The sequence below is a fragment of the Rhamphochromis longiceps genome, linkage group LG18 (assembly GCF_057381845.1).
Source record: "Rhamphochromis longiceps isolate RC_006_pf linkage group LG18, R_longiceps_female_GT1.1, whole genome shotgun sequence".
Classification (NCBI taxonomy): domain Eukaryota; kingdom Metazoa; phylum Chordata; class Actinopteri; order Cichliformes; family Cichlidae; genus Rhamphochromis; species Rhamphochromis longiceps.
The window spans coordinates 24,435,806-24,448,151 of NC_140574.1; the positions used below are offsets into that span (position 1 = coordinate 24,435,806).

Below are 12,346 nucleotides of genomic sequence, written 5' to 3' on the forward strand. Positions count from 1 at the left end.
TGCAAAATTTCACAACGTGTTTCCTCCGTTTCCATTCCATGCTACACGCGACAGGAGACGGCAATGACTGGGGGAGCCCCTATTCTTAGCAGGAGACTATTGATTTTCTTTCTGTCATTTATAATCATCGTTGATGTGTCTTCCAAGGAGAGCTCCTGTGCAATCTCTATCAAATAAAAGGTACGTCCTCCCCTTCTTTCCTGGTATTCCTTATTTCTTTGCCTTCCTGCTCATTCTCTTTCCCATCAGCATCAGTTCAAAAGGACGGGGTTTGAAAAGATTGCAGGATGAAATTCCAATTGCAGGGTCTCCCTTTATTTGCATTTTCACACCTTGCAGCAGTAGTGCATGACCCCCCCCTTTCTTTTTTTTATTTGCAGAGCTGAAGCTTTCTATCTGCCACACACCTATACTGAGTAACTAGGAATGGACAGTTTCTTTCTCACTGGTGTGCAGAGTGGGATTTAACGGTATATCCTCTTGCATTAGATAATGCAATGCTGCACGTGTGCGCTATTATTTACAATTTTCTGTCCTTACATTAGGTGGCATTAAGTGTGTGTTCTAAAGGTAGGTTTCATAAGATGAGCCTTTCACAGAGTAGTGCACAGTCCATCTCCTCCTGCTGTGGATAATATGGAGTGGTGGTGGGGGGGTCAGTTGGTCATCTCCTTTGTGTTTGTTGCGGCTCTGATGATGAGACAGGGACCAAGTCTTTGAACCTTTGCATTAGTGATGAGCTTTTGCCTCTCTATCTCTCATCACCATATTTTACAACTGGACAAAGTGAGCCTCTCTAGTCAGACGCTGGTCCCATCCGCCCACACTGTGGTGCACCAGTGTGCACATCTGTTCACAAGAACACACTGATGCACAAACACACGTCCAGTCGCACATGTTTGGAACGTGTGCGCGCACACACACACAATTAAATATCATGCCTTAACTAGCTTTACACCTATGCAGGAGCACACACACACACACACCGGGCTGCATTATAAATGGACCTTGCCCTGTGTTTTTCTATCTTTCTCTTTGTTCTCTTTCACTTCCCCTCATCGTCAACTGCTCTATTTAGTGCGGTGGCAATGCTGTGCTCTGTGAAAAGAGGGTGATGGCCCAGTGCTCCTGCAAAGGCCAGACCAGAAAATGCGGGGCAGGTGTTTGGTTTTTGTGAGCCGAGAAGACGTCACGCGGACCCGGCGTCAGGCAAAGTCCAGTGACACTTCTGTCATTACTGCATTAACACGGCCACACCTTGATCAGATGTAAAAGTTGTATGACGTACAGCACTTTAAAGCAAATGTGATAACGTCTCAGGCGGAGATAAACAAGCTAAAGGGCAGTAGGTGTCACATTCATGCGAGGATTTTGCTGTGTCTAGTTGTCATCTTACTAAAATAAAAAGGTTTTTTGCTACTCATAATGTCAACATTACACACTATAGCAAATATAATACTACACTAAATCAATAGAAACGGTTATATCAACGTGTTACTCACTGAACGTATATGTGTGTGTGTTTTGTTTTGTTTGTTTTTTTGTGGCTCAAGGGGACTAATTGGCTTCTGGGTTATATTCTGGAGGTGGATGAGAACCCTCATTCTTCTGTCTCTCCACCCTGGATGTGGTATTCCTTTATTCAATTCCTTAAATGGGATCCCATCTCATCTCGGATGGTACCTGGCATGTCTGTTCATTCCAGCTGCTGCCTGCATGGGCCACTCCATCATTCCTTGTGCCTTGGCCCTTTCCGTGGCAGTAATAGAAAACACTTCATCACAGTTGTCCGCCTTGCAGGACTCTCCGCTCATTTATGGGACAGTGGGATGCAAACATGTCAGCTGATATTTAACAATGACTCTTCCGGTACCTGCCTCCTCCTGAATGATAGCAAAGCTGCTTAGTCATTTGAGTGGTGGAGCAAATCTGACTAATGATCTTAGTTGTCAGAGATAAATTCCACCATTGGGCACGGGGCCCTTCCACCGCCACTGCCGCGGCTGGCAGCCTGTATCTCCCACACTCAAAAAAATGAAACGTTGACTTTAATTAAAATTATTTTGTCAACAGGTTCCACGAAATTGAATTATGTTAGTTTAAAGCAAAAATCTTTAGTTCATCTAATTTAAAAAAAAACTACTTAAGATTAACAAGACATATTTAAGACTAACTAAATCAAGTTATGTTGTATGAACAAAGATGATATATTTTCAGGTTAGATAGTTTAGATTAGTTACTTCAACACATTTCTTATTTGTGGCAGTAAAATGTTAAATTTAAGTTAGATTAATTCAAATATTATATTTTCAGCCACCTTGTGCTTTATTAATTAGTTTTACATAAATCTATTTTGTCAACAGGTTCCACACAAATGAATTAAGTACATCCAACTTATTTTTTAAAATTTCTTTTATTGCCAACACATTCAGTGAGCATTTGTGTAAACCCAGTCCAAAATAAAACACAACAGCTCATTAGGGTTAGTAATTAACAGTATGTAGACAGATGCAACATCAAGACTTTAAATTAAATGTCTGTATCTACCAGAAATAGAAGGAAAAAAAAAAAAAAACGCATTGAAGATCACATAACACATTGATAAGATGACACTTGAGTTATGCACATGTGATGCTAGTAAGGTCTGTGAGTGTTTTTTTCTTTTAGTGTCTAAAATGGATAGCAAAGTTGCTATTTGCAATGATTGCTTAGGGTCAGTCCAGTAACACAATGCCAATGAAGTGCTTTCCTTTAACAATGCAAAGTGAAGTGTCCACCTCAACAGCCACAATTTAAAAAAAATTTATGTAACAACAACAACAACAACAATAATAATAATAATAATAATAATAATAATAATAATAATAAATAGTCCACTGATATTAGCAATCAAAGAAAATTACATCACCATCCCAAATAAAACTTTAACAAAACATGCCAACATTATGGTCTAACAATAAAACAGCTTGTCAGCGTTCAGTTTTTTTGCAACAGCACAGCAGTAACCATTTAACACTTGCCACTGTCAACATTTATTTTACTAGTGTTTGGGCAAAAAACTTCAGATGTAAACATTTTAACATGGAAACAATTGTTCGTCTTTAAAAGTCCACAAAATATACATTCATCCTGCATTCCCAACTTGGATGATCTGATATCCTCGTGTTGGTGTTGTTCCCAGACCATCATGAAAATGTTGTCACATTGTTGTGACGTTATTCTTTTGCGCGCCAAGCCATTCGTGCATTTATGAAATTCCAATGTTGCAAGGACAATATCAATTCTGCTTACTGTTTATTAAAGGGTTACGGTTAGGGTTAGGGTCAGTTGATCGGCGGACAGAGGCGGTTTCACGCAGCTTAAGTACAGTTTTTTGTTTTACGCCGGTTTTTCCCGAAGTCGCAAAAGTATGACGTCACAACATTCTGATTGGTCACTTGCAATGTTGATCCTGGAACAACATTTAGTATGATGATCTGGGAACAACACCAACACGAGGATATCAGATCAACCTCCTAACTTACCCTTATTTTTAGTATGTATTGCAATTACCTTTACAATGCACACAATGTAACACAAACTGAATATGAACATATTTCCACCTCATAACAATATGCCTTGAACGCTAATATACACACCACCCTTCAACATTTCTGGTGCAGTATCATCTCTCAATTAAATCCTTTAAATCTCAATACTTTTGATTGTCTCTTACTAGCCCCCCACAACAGTAAAATCTCTCAAATTGTAGTAGTTTACAAACTTTTCAAAATGTTCTAAATTTCTCTTAAATGTAATTTTCCCGTTATCTGTCATTTACAAATTACCATTTTATTCCCATTCAGCCTCCGAAAAACTTCTGTCCATCTGACAGAACATTCATCATCCAAATTAAAGGTTGGCTTATTCATTCAGTGTATTCTTGAGCAACTGTACCTTGGTCAAGAGTATGCTGACATACAGATGAAGGAAGAGCTTCTGAAGTACTTCAAAGAAAGCTTTCAGTCTTGAGGTTAACTGAGATTCAGTGCATATATCCCACCCATTAAGAGTGCACATGCAGAGGCCAGGTCTTCCAGGTCATGCAGGACACACTAGATGGTTATACCCACATCGGCTGGAGGAGTGCTGGCATCAGCTCTTTCAATGGTAAAGATAGCAAGGGTAATTTGTTCCAGCTCCCTCTGAACAGCTGTAGCTTAGACACAAAAACATAGAAAAATGGCATCCAGTTTTAAAAAAAGAAAGAAAAAGGGCCAAAGCTACCCTTTAATGACGTAAACACAATATTAGGAACATGCACCCCAGTGTGCCACTATTTCAGACTACAGATTCAACGATAAATATAAATAGTTTGGGTATACAAGAAGATTTCCCAAAACATTTAAACAGGTTCCATGCAAATTACAACAACAACAACAACATGCAACAACATTAGTTATTCAAAATTTGGTTTAATACAGATAAAAAACTAAACTAAAATTACCAACCAATTATTCTTTGAAGAGGATGCTTGGGTCTTCATTCAGGTAAAAAGGTAGTGCCCTGAGGACACACTCCCTCCCCTTTTCAATACTTTCCTTCTGTAGAGAGTGGCAGAGATACAGGAAGAGAAAACAGAAATACTTTAGGATGACAGAAACTCACATTATACGCAAAATGAATGACATATCCACTGCACAGATAGACATGTACACAAGACCAACTAATCATCACATGGACATGAATAGTTAACCTGTTGGGCAGGGTTTCCACCACATTATATATGTCCATAATGGAGGTAAAGACAAACTAATACATCATCTTTTTTGCATTCAAAACATAACATAAAAACATTCACTTCTGGTTTAACCTAAATCAAGGGATCAGATTTTACATATGTTTAGGTAATTTAAATTTTCCAACGTTTTGAGTACCAAACTTTGTCTTGCTTAATATAAATGTAAGTGCACTGTGCAGCTACCATACACTAGCTGTTTAAATTTGAAAATGATCTTATTAGCCATAATATTTTGCTACCAACAGAATAACGCACCTGTGTGGCTGGGGCCAAAGTTTGTCTAATTTTCTTCCCTGCAACGCCTCCTTTTTTCTTGAAGACTTTTATGAGCTGGTCAGTGTATTGGTCAAGTTGTGTAAAAAGCCTTGGAACATGTGCAGCAGTAGTAATCCTCACATATTCTGCTTCCACCTGAAAATATGTCAACAAACACAACATACTGTACTGTAAATATACATACTATATGTACACATATACAAACTAAAACTAATGTAGTAAGACCTCATTAAAGCTATAATTTTAACACAAACATTTACACAAAATGCTAATGGAGCCATTACAGCTTTTATAATAATAATAATAATAATAATGGATACTTTATTGATCCCCATGGGGAAATTACTTGTTTTTCTCTGCATTTGACCCATTCACTCTGTGAAGCAGTGGGCAGCCCACTAAGCAGGCGCCCGGGGAGCAGTGTGTAGGGACGGTACCTTGCTCAGGGGTACCTCAGGGTAGCCGTTAAGTGGATTCGAACCGCCGACCTTCCGATCATGGGGCGACCACTTTACCTACTAAGCTATCCCTGCCCCTTGTTATTTATCAAGTTCCAAAAAATATTGATCACAGCTGATCTGAAAAGAATTTCATGCCTCAGGCCCTTGAACTGCAACCTTTACCATGGTTCAGATGTGGAGAAGAAATAACAGGGGCATGGGATGGGTCACAAAAGAAAACTTAACTTATAAAACAGTTTTGTTTTTAAAAGTATAACAGTTCACATACCACATACAAGCTCAGCAGTACCACATACACCACATCAGTATAGGAGGGAGCAGGTAAAGGCAGGATCTGAGATTTATAAAGTAAAACAAGAAATTCATTACTTAATTTCAAGAAGCAAATTATTGTTTGAATTACAACTAAATAAAATACTACTCAGAAGAAAAGCAAGAGATTGACACTGCCATGTGCTAACTTTCTATAGAAGCAATTATCACCAGGTCTGTCGACCTCCATTGTCTGTCCACTCATATGTCTTGAATAATTTTATTAAAAAAATTAAGTGTGTACTTTCACAAACTGTAATTTATAACTACATTGATATGTATAACTCCGCTAGGAAACATGCTGTATTTACAGACCATTTTTACATAATACAGATTACTGATAGAGCAGAACAATGGTGTCACAGTGGCTTTCGCCCTTGACTTTTTGGATTTTAAATGTCACTTTATGCTATCCTTGCTATCCTATTCGATATTTCCGACTCTCGGATTACAGAAAAGGAATCCCAAGAAAGCAAATGGAAAAATAACCCCTTGAAAGAATAACCCCATGAACCCCTGTAGCTAATCCCTTAATAAAACAAAAAACAATAAAAATGTTTCTTACACAGTCCACAAAATAAGCATGTCCAGGACCCAGTAAAACTAATGTAAAACAAGCGCACGCAAACGATATAACATGTATTGTAAGACAAACGCAAAATATAACCATGCTGGACATATAGATACTACACAACATAGTCAAAGAAAAAAAGTGGTCTTACCTCTCAAAGAAACAGTAGCTTGGCGCCAAAACAGCCTTTTTCAGTTAAATTTGAAGTCTTGCGCATGAGCAGGCACAAGCCGTGAAACCTTCTTGTTCTGCGCGGTTTCATTACAACTGTTTTTGCATTACTGCCACCTTGTGGATATACAAGGTATATCGATCCTAATTGACTTAACTTAAATGTTATGCGATCAAGTAACACATTAGTATTATGTACGTTGAATAATAGACACAATTACGTAGACTTGATTAGAAAAACATATGTTAACTTAACAAAAACATATATTTTAAGTAAAATGAAAATAAATAATTAATATACACTGAACAATCCACCTCATTCATTTTTTTGAGTGCAGACGCGCTGTGTCGAGCCTGCCCCTTGGTATCATCTCACACTAACTGCACCACGAGCGTGTTAATGCTGCAGCTGAACTGAGTCACGACTCTTTCTTTTTTTTTTTTTATCTCTGGGATCGCAGGTAGTTCATCATGTGTGGAGCATATCAGCATTAGCACAGGCAAGCTGCACTGGTCCCGCAGAATATGTGTCACATTATTCACTGGTCACTGTATAAAGGCCTACTTTTGCTTCCACTGCACCAAAGTCTGGCTTTGAGGCATTGTCCCAGTAAGTAGTTTTAGAGTGAGATGACAGCCATAGAAATAACATGCAGTGAATATCAAGATGGCTCCCATACACTCAGCCATTATAATGGAAAAAAGTAACAATGTGGAGAAGTTGATGTGGAAAGAAGTGATTTGGAAACCTTTGTTTAACTTAATGACATTGTTTACATATGATATTTACTATAAGCTTTGTCTTTATAACAGCCTTCCGATGTGCTTGTGCAGTGATAAAGTCATTTACGACTGCTATTTGAAATATAAAAGGAAAAAAAGGGTTTTCTCACTAAGCCATACCCTAAAAGCAATGAATTAAAGTGTAACTTTATTTTAGATCTTTGGTGGAGACCTTTACCTTTATATTTCGTGCACTCGTTTTACTTCAAAGTTGGTGTTCTCTTAAATTGCCTAATCTGTGTTGATAGAGAGGTGTGCGTGTGTGTGTTTCCCTAATTGTCACAGTAACATGAAAATTCTGCAGTGCAATTTTTGTTTTTACTGTTGGCGACTTTGATGAGTTTTTGGTCATTTAGGATGCAGAATCACTTTTTATTCTCAAAATTACACCACTGACGAAGCTTGCTGCAATATTATTGATTTGCAATTACTTGAGTGACTAATTTGGATTTCAATTGGTGGTAAGGCCTCTGTGCAGAACAAGAGAGCAATGACAAGAATCAGACTACACTGTTAAATAACAACTAATCCACATTTTTCCCAGATTTATGACAATCTGTCAGAATTTCACGAGTGGCAAAAGGTTGCAAGAAAAATTATTCAATGCATGTAAGGTATAAGAGGAAGATAAATAAAGTCTCATTGTTACAGTATTGCCATCCACTGTAAGGTGTGCACGCTGAAATGAGATTTTGGCTTTTTTCTCTTTGTTTTTTTTTTTAAGTCTTGAACAATCAGGCCTCATCTTATCTTTTAAAGACCTCATAGTATCACCCTGATTGGGTCCTCTACCACAGCGTGTCTCTTGCATGGTCTTCCTCGTCTCACCTCCAACCAGGTGTGGCAGATGGCTGCTCCTCCCTGAGGCTACGTCCACACTAATGCGTTTTCGTTTGAAAACGCATCGTTTTCTCTCCGTTTTGGCCTCTATGAAATGTCCATAACTCTGGACAGTTTAAAATCTCCTCCATTTCAGCCCTGATTTCACAGCGTGCAGAATGTGTAGTCTGTATCATATATTTTTGCTCATTATCTGCTACACGGTTTTGTTTTGGTGCTAAGACACAACAGTGGTGACACCTGATCATTAAGGCACACCGCACTAATTTTAAATAATGTAATTATATTCATGATAACTGATGAAAGTTTAGGTAAGTCTCAAAACATTTTTTTTTATGAAGGTCTAACATTAAAGTTAAATTAGCCTAATAGAAATAAGTTAACATTCATCAGATTAAATCAGCTTTATGAGATGTGAATTGGTCTAACATCCGTTTTCTATTACTGTTTTTAATATTATGGAACACAAAAGTTAAACGGGCCACATACAGCACGTCTGGTGCTGCTGTGAATATTCTGGATGATTTAGTAATGCATGAAAGCTTTTGTGAGAGTGCACACAGGTATCCATTGCCATCAACCTACACCCATTTATCTAAAGTTAAGGAAGCATTGTCATTGTACTGTTTTAATATGCTATCTCATTACCCTAAAATGTACCTCAAAATGCCTCGTTTACCTCTTTGTACACCAGTTGAGAACCACTAGTCCAACACAGGCCTACTTCTTTCTTCTTCTCTGGTTCTCTGAACCACTGGTCCAACATACAGTTAAGCTTAATGCTATTTGATGTTAGTATTGCTAAGCTTTATATAGCAAACCTTAGCCTAAACTGCTCTTAGCTAAACTATTCGTAACCTGTTAGTTGTACCTTTATTTTGAAAGAACTCCATTAACAGCTGACTTCCTTCAGTGTGATTTCTCTCCTTTTTTCTTTGCTTTTTTTTTTCAATAGGGTGCACATCAAGTGTCCTCACTCAGACCATACCTCCACATTTACGCTGGTATAGGAGCGAAGAATTTTTGTTTTTTTCAAGGCTTTTTCCATAAAATCTTTTCAAACAGTTGCTGCATCTCCCTCTGTTTATGACAGTTTATGACAGAGGATGTGATGTCCATTTGTCTTCAGCTTTGTTGTACAAACCATTTTGGTGTGCATAATCAGCCCCTCGTAGATGTACTTTATGCTAAAGCAGTTAAAACCACCTTTAGGTTAGTTCACGTTACAGTAAACGTCACCAGGAGCAGAGTGCTGTTTTGCAGTGATGACACAAGTACACATATACACACACAAACACCAAACACAGACACACAAGCTGAAAACAATACCTGCTATAGTGTCGCAGCTGGTAACAAGGAGCTGGACTCTGGTTTGAAACCCCACATGTGCTCAATTAAAGTGTCTCTGAGCAAGTCGTGCCAAACACTTCAGTCAAAGTCACATCAGTTTACCTAATACTGTAAATGTAAAGCTTGTCACATTAATATTAAATAAATGCTATTGGATATATTACACCAAACATAGTGAGATGCAAAGAACATTAGAAACAGGTCTTTCAGTGTGGATGTTTTCTGTGTTTTGCTAATGGCTAATCTCTGTACCTGTGTATAATCATTTTTTGGTTTATGTCACAGTACAGCGCATTTTTTGTTTTCCTCTTCTTTTCAATTGAACTCTTTTGATCTGTTCTGTGTTGGTGCACCTGCTCTTTTAGATATCTCTCTCTCTCTCTCTCTCTCTCTCTCTGTCCAGTTTCTCTCACAGATGCACACACTATCAGTTTCTTCCTCTCTCTCACGCACACACAAATTCTTACACATCTCTCCGCTTCACCCTGGTTGGTTTTCTCTTTCTCTGTAATTACAGGTTTCTTATCTACTTCCTGTGTTACATGCTGCAGCCACTGGCCTCTTCCATGTTTCCTCCTCTACCATTTTAGTGTCACAGTGTCTCCCTACAGCACCCGACAGAGACGAGGACACACAATATGCTGTTTTGCAGGTCTGGACCAGGAGGAAGGGAGAAAAAAAAGGAAAACTGAGATATAAAGTGTGGGTTTTGGCATGTGTGGCTGGTTGGTGGATGGGTGTTTGTGTGTGTCCAGCAGTTGTAAAGTTTGGTTTAATTATTCACGTGGAAGCAGTAACATTGCTTCCCAAACTAGCAAATGAAACTCCATCTTGCTTAGGAACTCACACAGGTCACAGCGACCAATTACTTAATGAAAATGCTCAGGTTTCTAATGCAGCCTTGGCCAGAGCTCTACTCCAAATTCCTGCAGTACATAGACATAGCTATAAAACAGAGTGTACCACAGCTTTCTTCCAGTTGTTAGGCAAAGTGTGCCACCTCTGCAGTCTTCGGACCCATCAAACCTTCAAATGGCTGAGCCAGCTTTAAGGGAAGGATTATTACTTATTAAGAATGGTTAATGTATGATGTAAAAGTTGGCTGCGTCTTCATCTCCATCCTCTATCCTCTCCTGTCTCTTTGGCTCAGTCTCCGCTTCTCTCTCTTGGCTAAAATGCTGTGTTTGAGTTGTTTGTGCCTACACTTTTACATACTAGCCATCAGACCATGAAACTACAAAAGCATGCAGAAGTCTTTTTCAATACAACAGTCACATGTCCACACAGTGAAAAGGTTCACTCACCCTCTTTGCATACTGACTGTGAAGTGGACAAAGCCCACAGGCCTGATTCAATTCAACAATTCCCTGTGAAGACCATTTTCAATGTACACATACATTCACTGGTCACTTTATTAGGTACACCTTGCTAGTGTACCTAATAAATGCATTAAGACTTGTCTATATTCTCCATGACATAGATTCAATAAGATGCTGGAAGCATCCTCATTTTGCTCCACAGATTGGCATCGCACAGTTGCTGCAGATTTGTCAGCTGCACATCCAAGATTAAAATTTCCTGTTCCACCACATCCCAAATGTGCTCTGTTGGATTGAGATCTAGTGACTGTGGAGGCCATTTGAATACAGTGAACTCAATGTCATGTTCAAGAAACCAATTTAAAATTATCTGAGCTTTGTGACATGGAGATTTATCCTGCTGGAAGCAGCCATCAGAGGAGATGTGGTCAGAAGGGATTGATATATTCAGTAACAATACTCAGGTAGGTTGTGGTGTTTAAATGATGTTGACTTGGTACTAAGGAGCCCAATGTTCCAAGAAAATATCCCTCACACCATTTCACCATCACTGCCAGCCTGAACCATTAGGACAGGGCGGATCCAGGCTTTCAATTTGATTAATCCAAATTCCGACCCTGCCATCCAAACTGTACAGGACAAACTGAGGCTGGCAACAGTGTTTTCAGTCTTTTGTTATGCAATTTCAGCAAGCCCTTATGAACTGTAGCCTCAGTTCCTGATTCTAAGCATCTCATTAGATGTGGTCTTCAGGTGTTGTAGCTGATCTGCTTGGAGGTTCAATGTGTTATTCAGAGATACTCTTCTGGATAATTTCGATTGTCTGCTCTCAACAAGTCATTTCACCCAGAGAACTGCTGCTCATTGCAGTCTGTTTTTTTATTTTTTATTTTTTTTAGCATTGGCTGTAAACCCTAGAGATGTTTGTGTGGGGAAATCCCACACAGATCAGCACTTCAGAGTCACTTACATCACTTTTCTCTTCCATTCTGATGCTCGCTTTAAATTTCAGCAGGTCGTCTACATGCCTAAATGTTACTGCTATGTGATTGGCTTGTTAGATATTCATGTTAACAAGCACTTGAATGGGTGTCCACAACAAATTGGCTGGTAAATTTATACAGTACTATACAGTAGAACACCCTTTAACTCTTCAGGGGAGTATTTTTAATAGACAGACTTAAAAAATCTATGAGAACTTTTTTTTTTTTTTAGCAAGTTTTCTATTATTGGATGAATAATTCTCAAAGCTGCCAAAAAAGTTGCTGCTGCCTCTACAAAGAAAATAGGGGTCACAGAGGGGCATAACAAGCAAAAGAGAAAAGAAAGAAAGGAAAACATCCCTCCACCCTTGTAGAATCCCAGATTTACAACACAAATCAGTTGAACAGACACAACTCTAAAGCAATCTGTTTACCTGGGACAATAGGAAACAAATTTAATAGACAGATTTCCACACAGCATATAGGATCAAAGTCCTGTA

The 12,346-nt window shown here is 38.6% G+C and overlaps 1 long non-coding RNA gene across 2 annotated transcripts; it reads right to left on the reverse strand.

Annotated features, from left to right (window-relative positions):
* Window positions 1-2,581: 2,581 nt before the first annotated feature.
* LOC146648346 (uncharacterized) lies at window positions 2,582-6,906 on the reverse strand. 2 transcript variants are annotated; one of them, XR_014908570.1, is made up of 5 exons: window positions 6,552-6,906; window positions 5,786-5,851; window positions 5,036-5,191; window positions 4,491-4,583; window positions 2,582-4,198 (listed from the first exon to the last, which is right to left on the reverse strand). It is a non-coding gene; the product is annotated as an uncharacterized LOC146648346 (long non-coding RNA). The 2 variants fall into 2 exon arrangements; XR_014908571.1 differs by lacking the exon at window positions 6,552-6,906 and adding an exon at window positions 6,395-6,464.
* Between the last annotated feature and the right edge of the window lie 5,440 nt (window positions 6,907-12,346).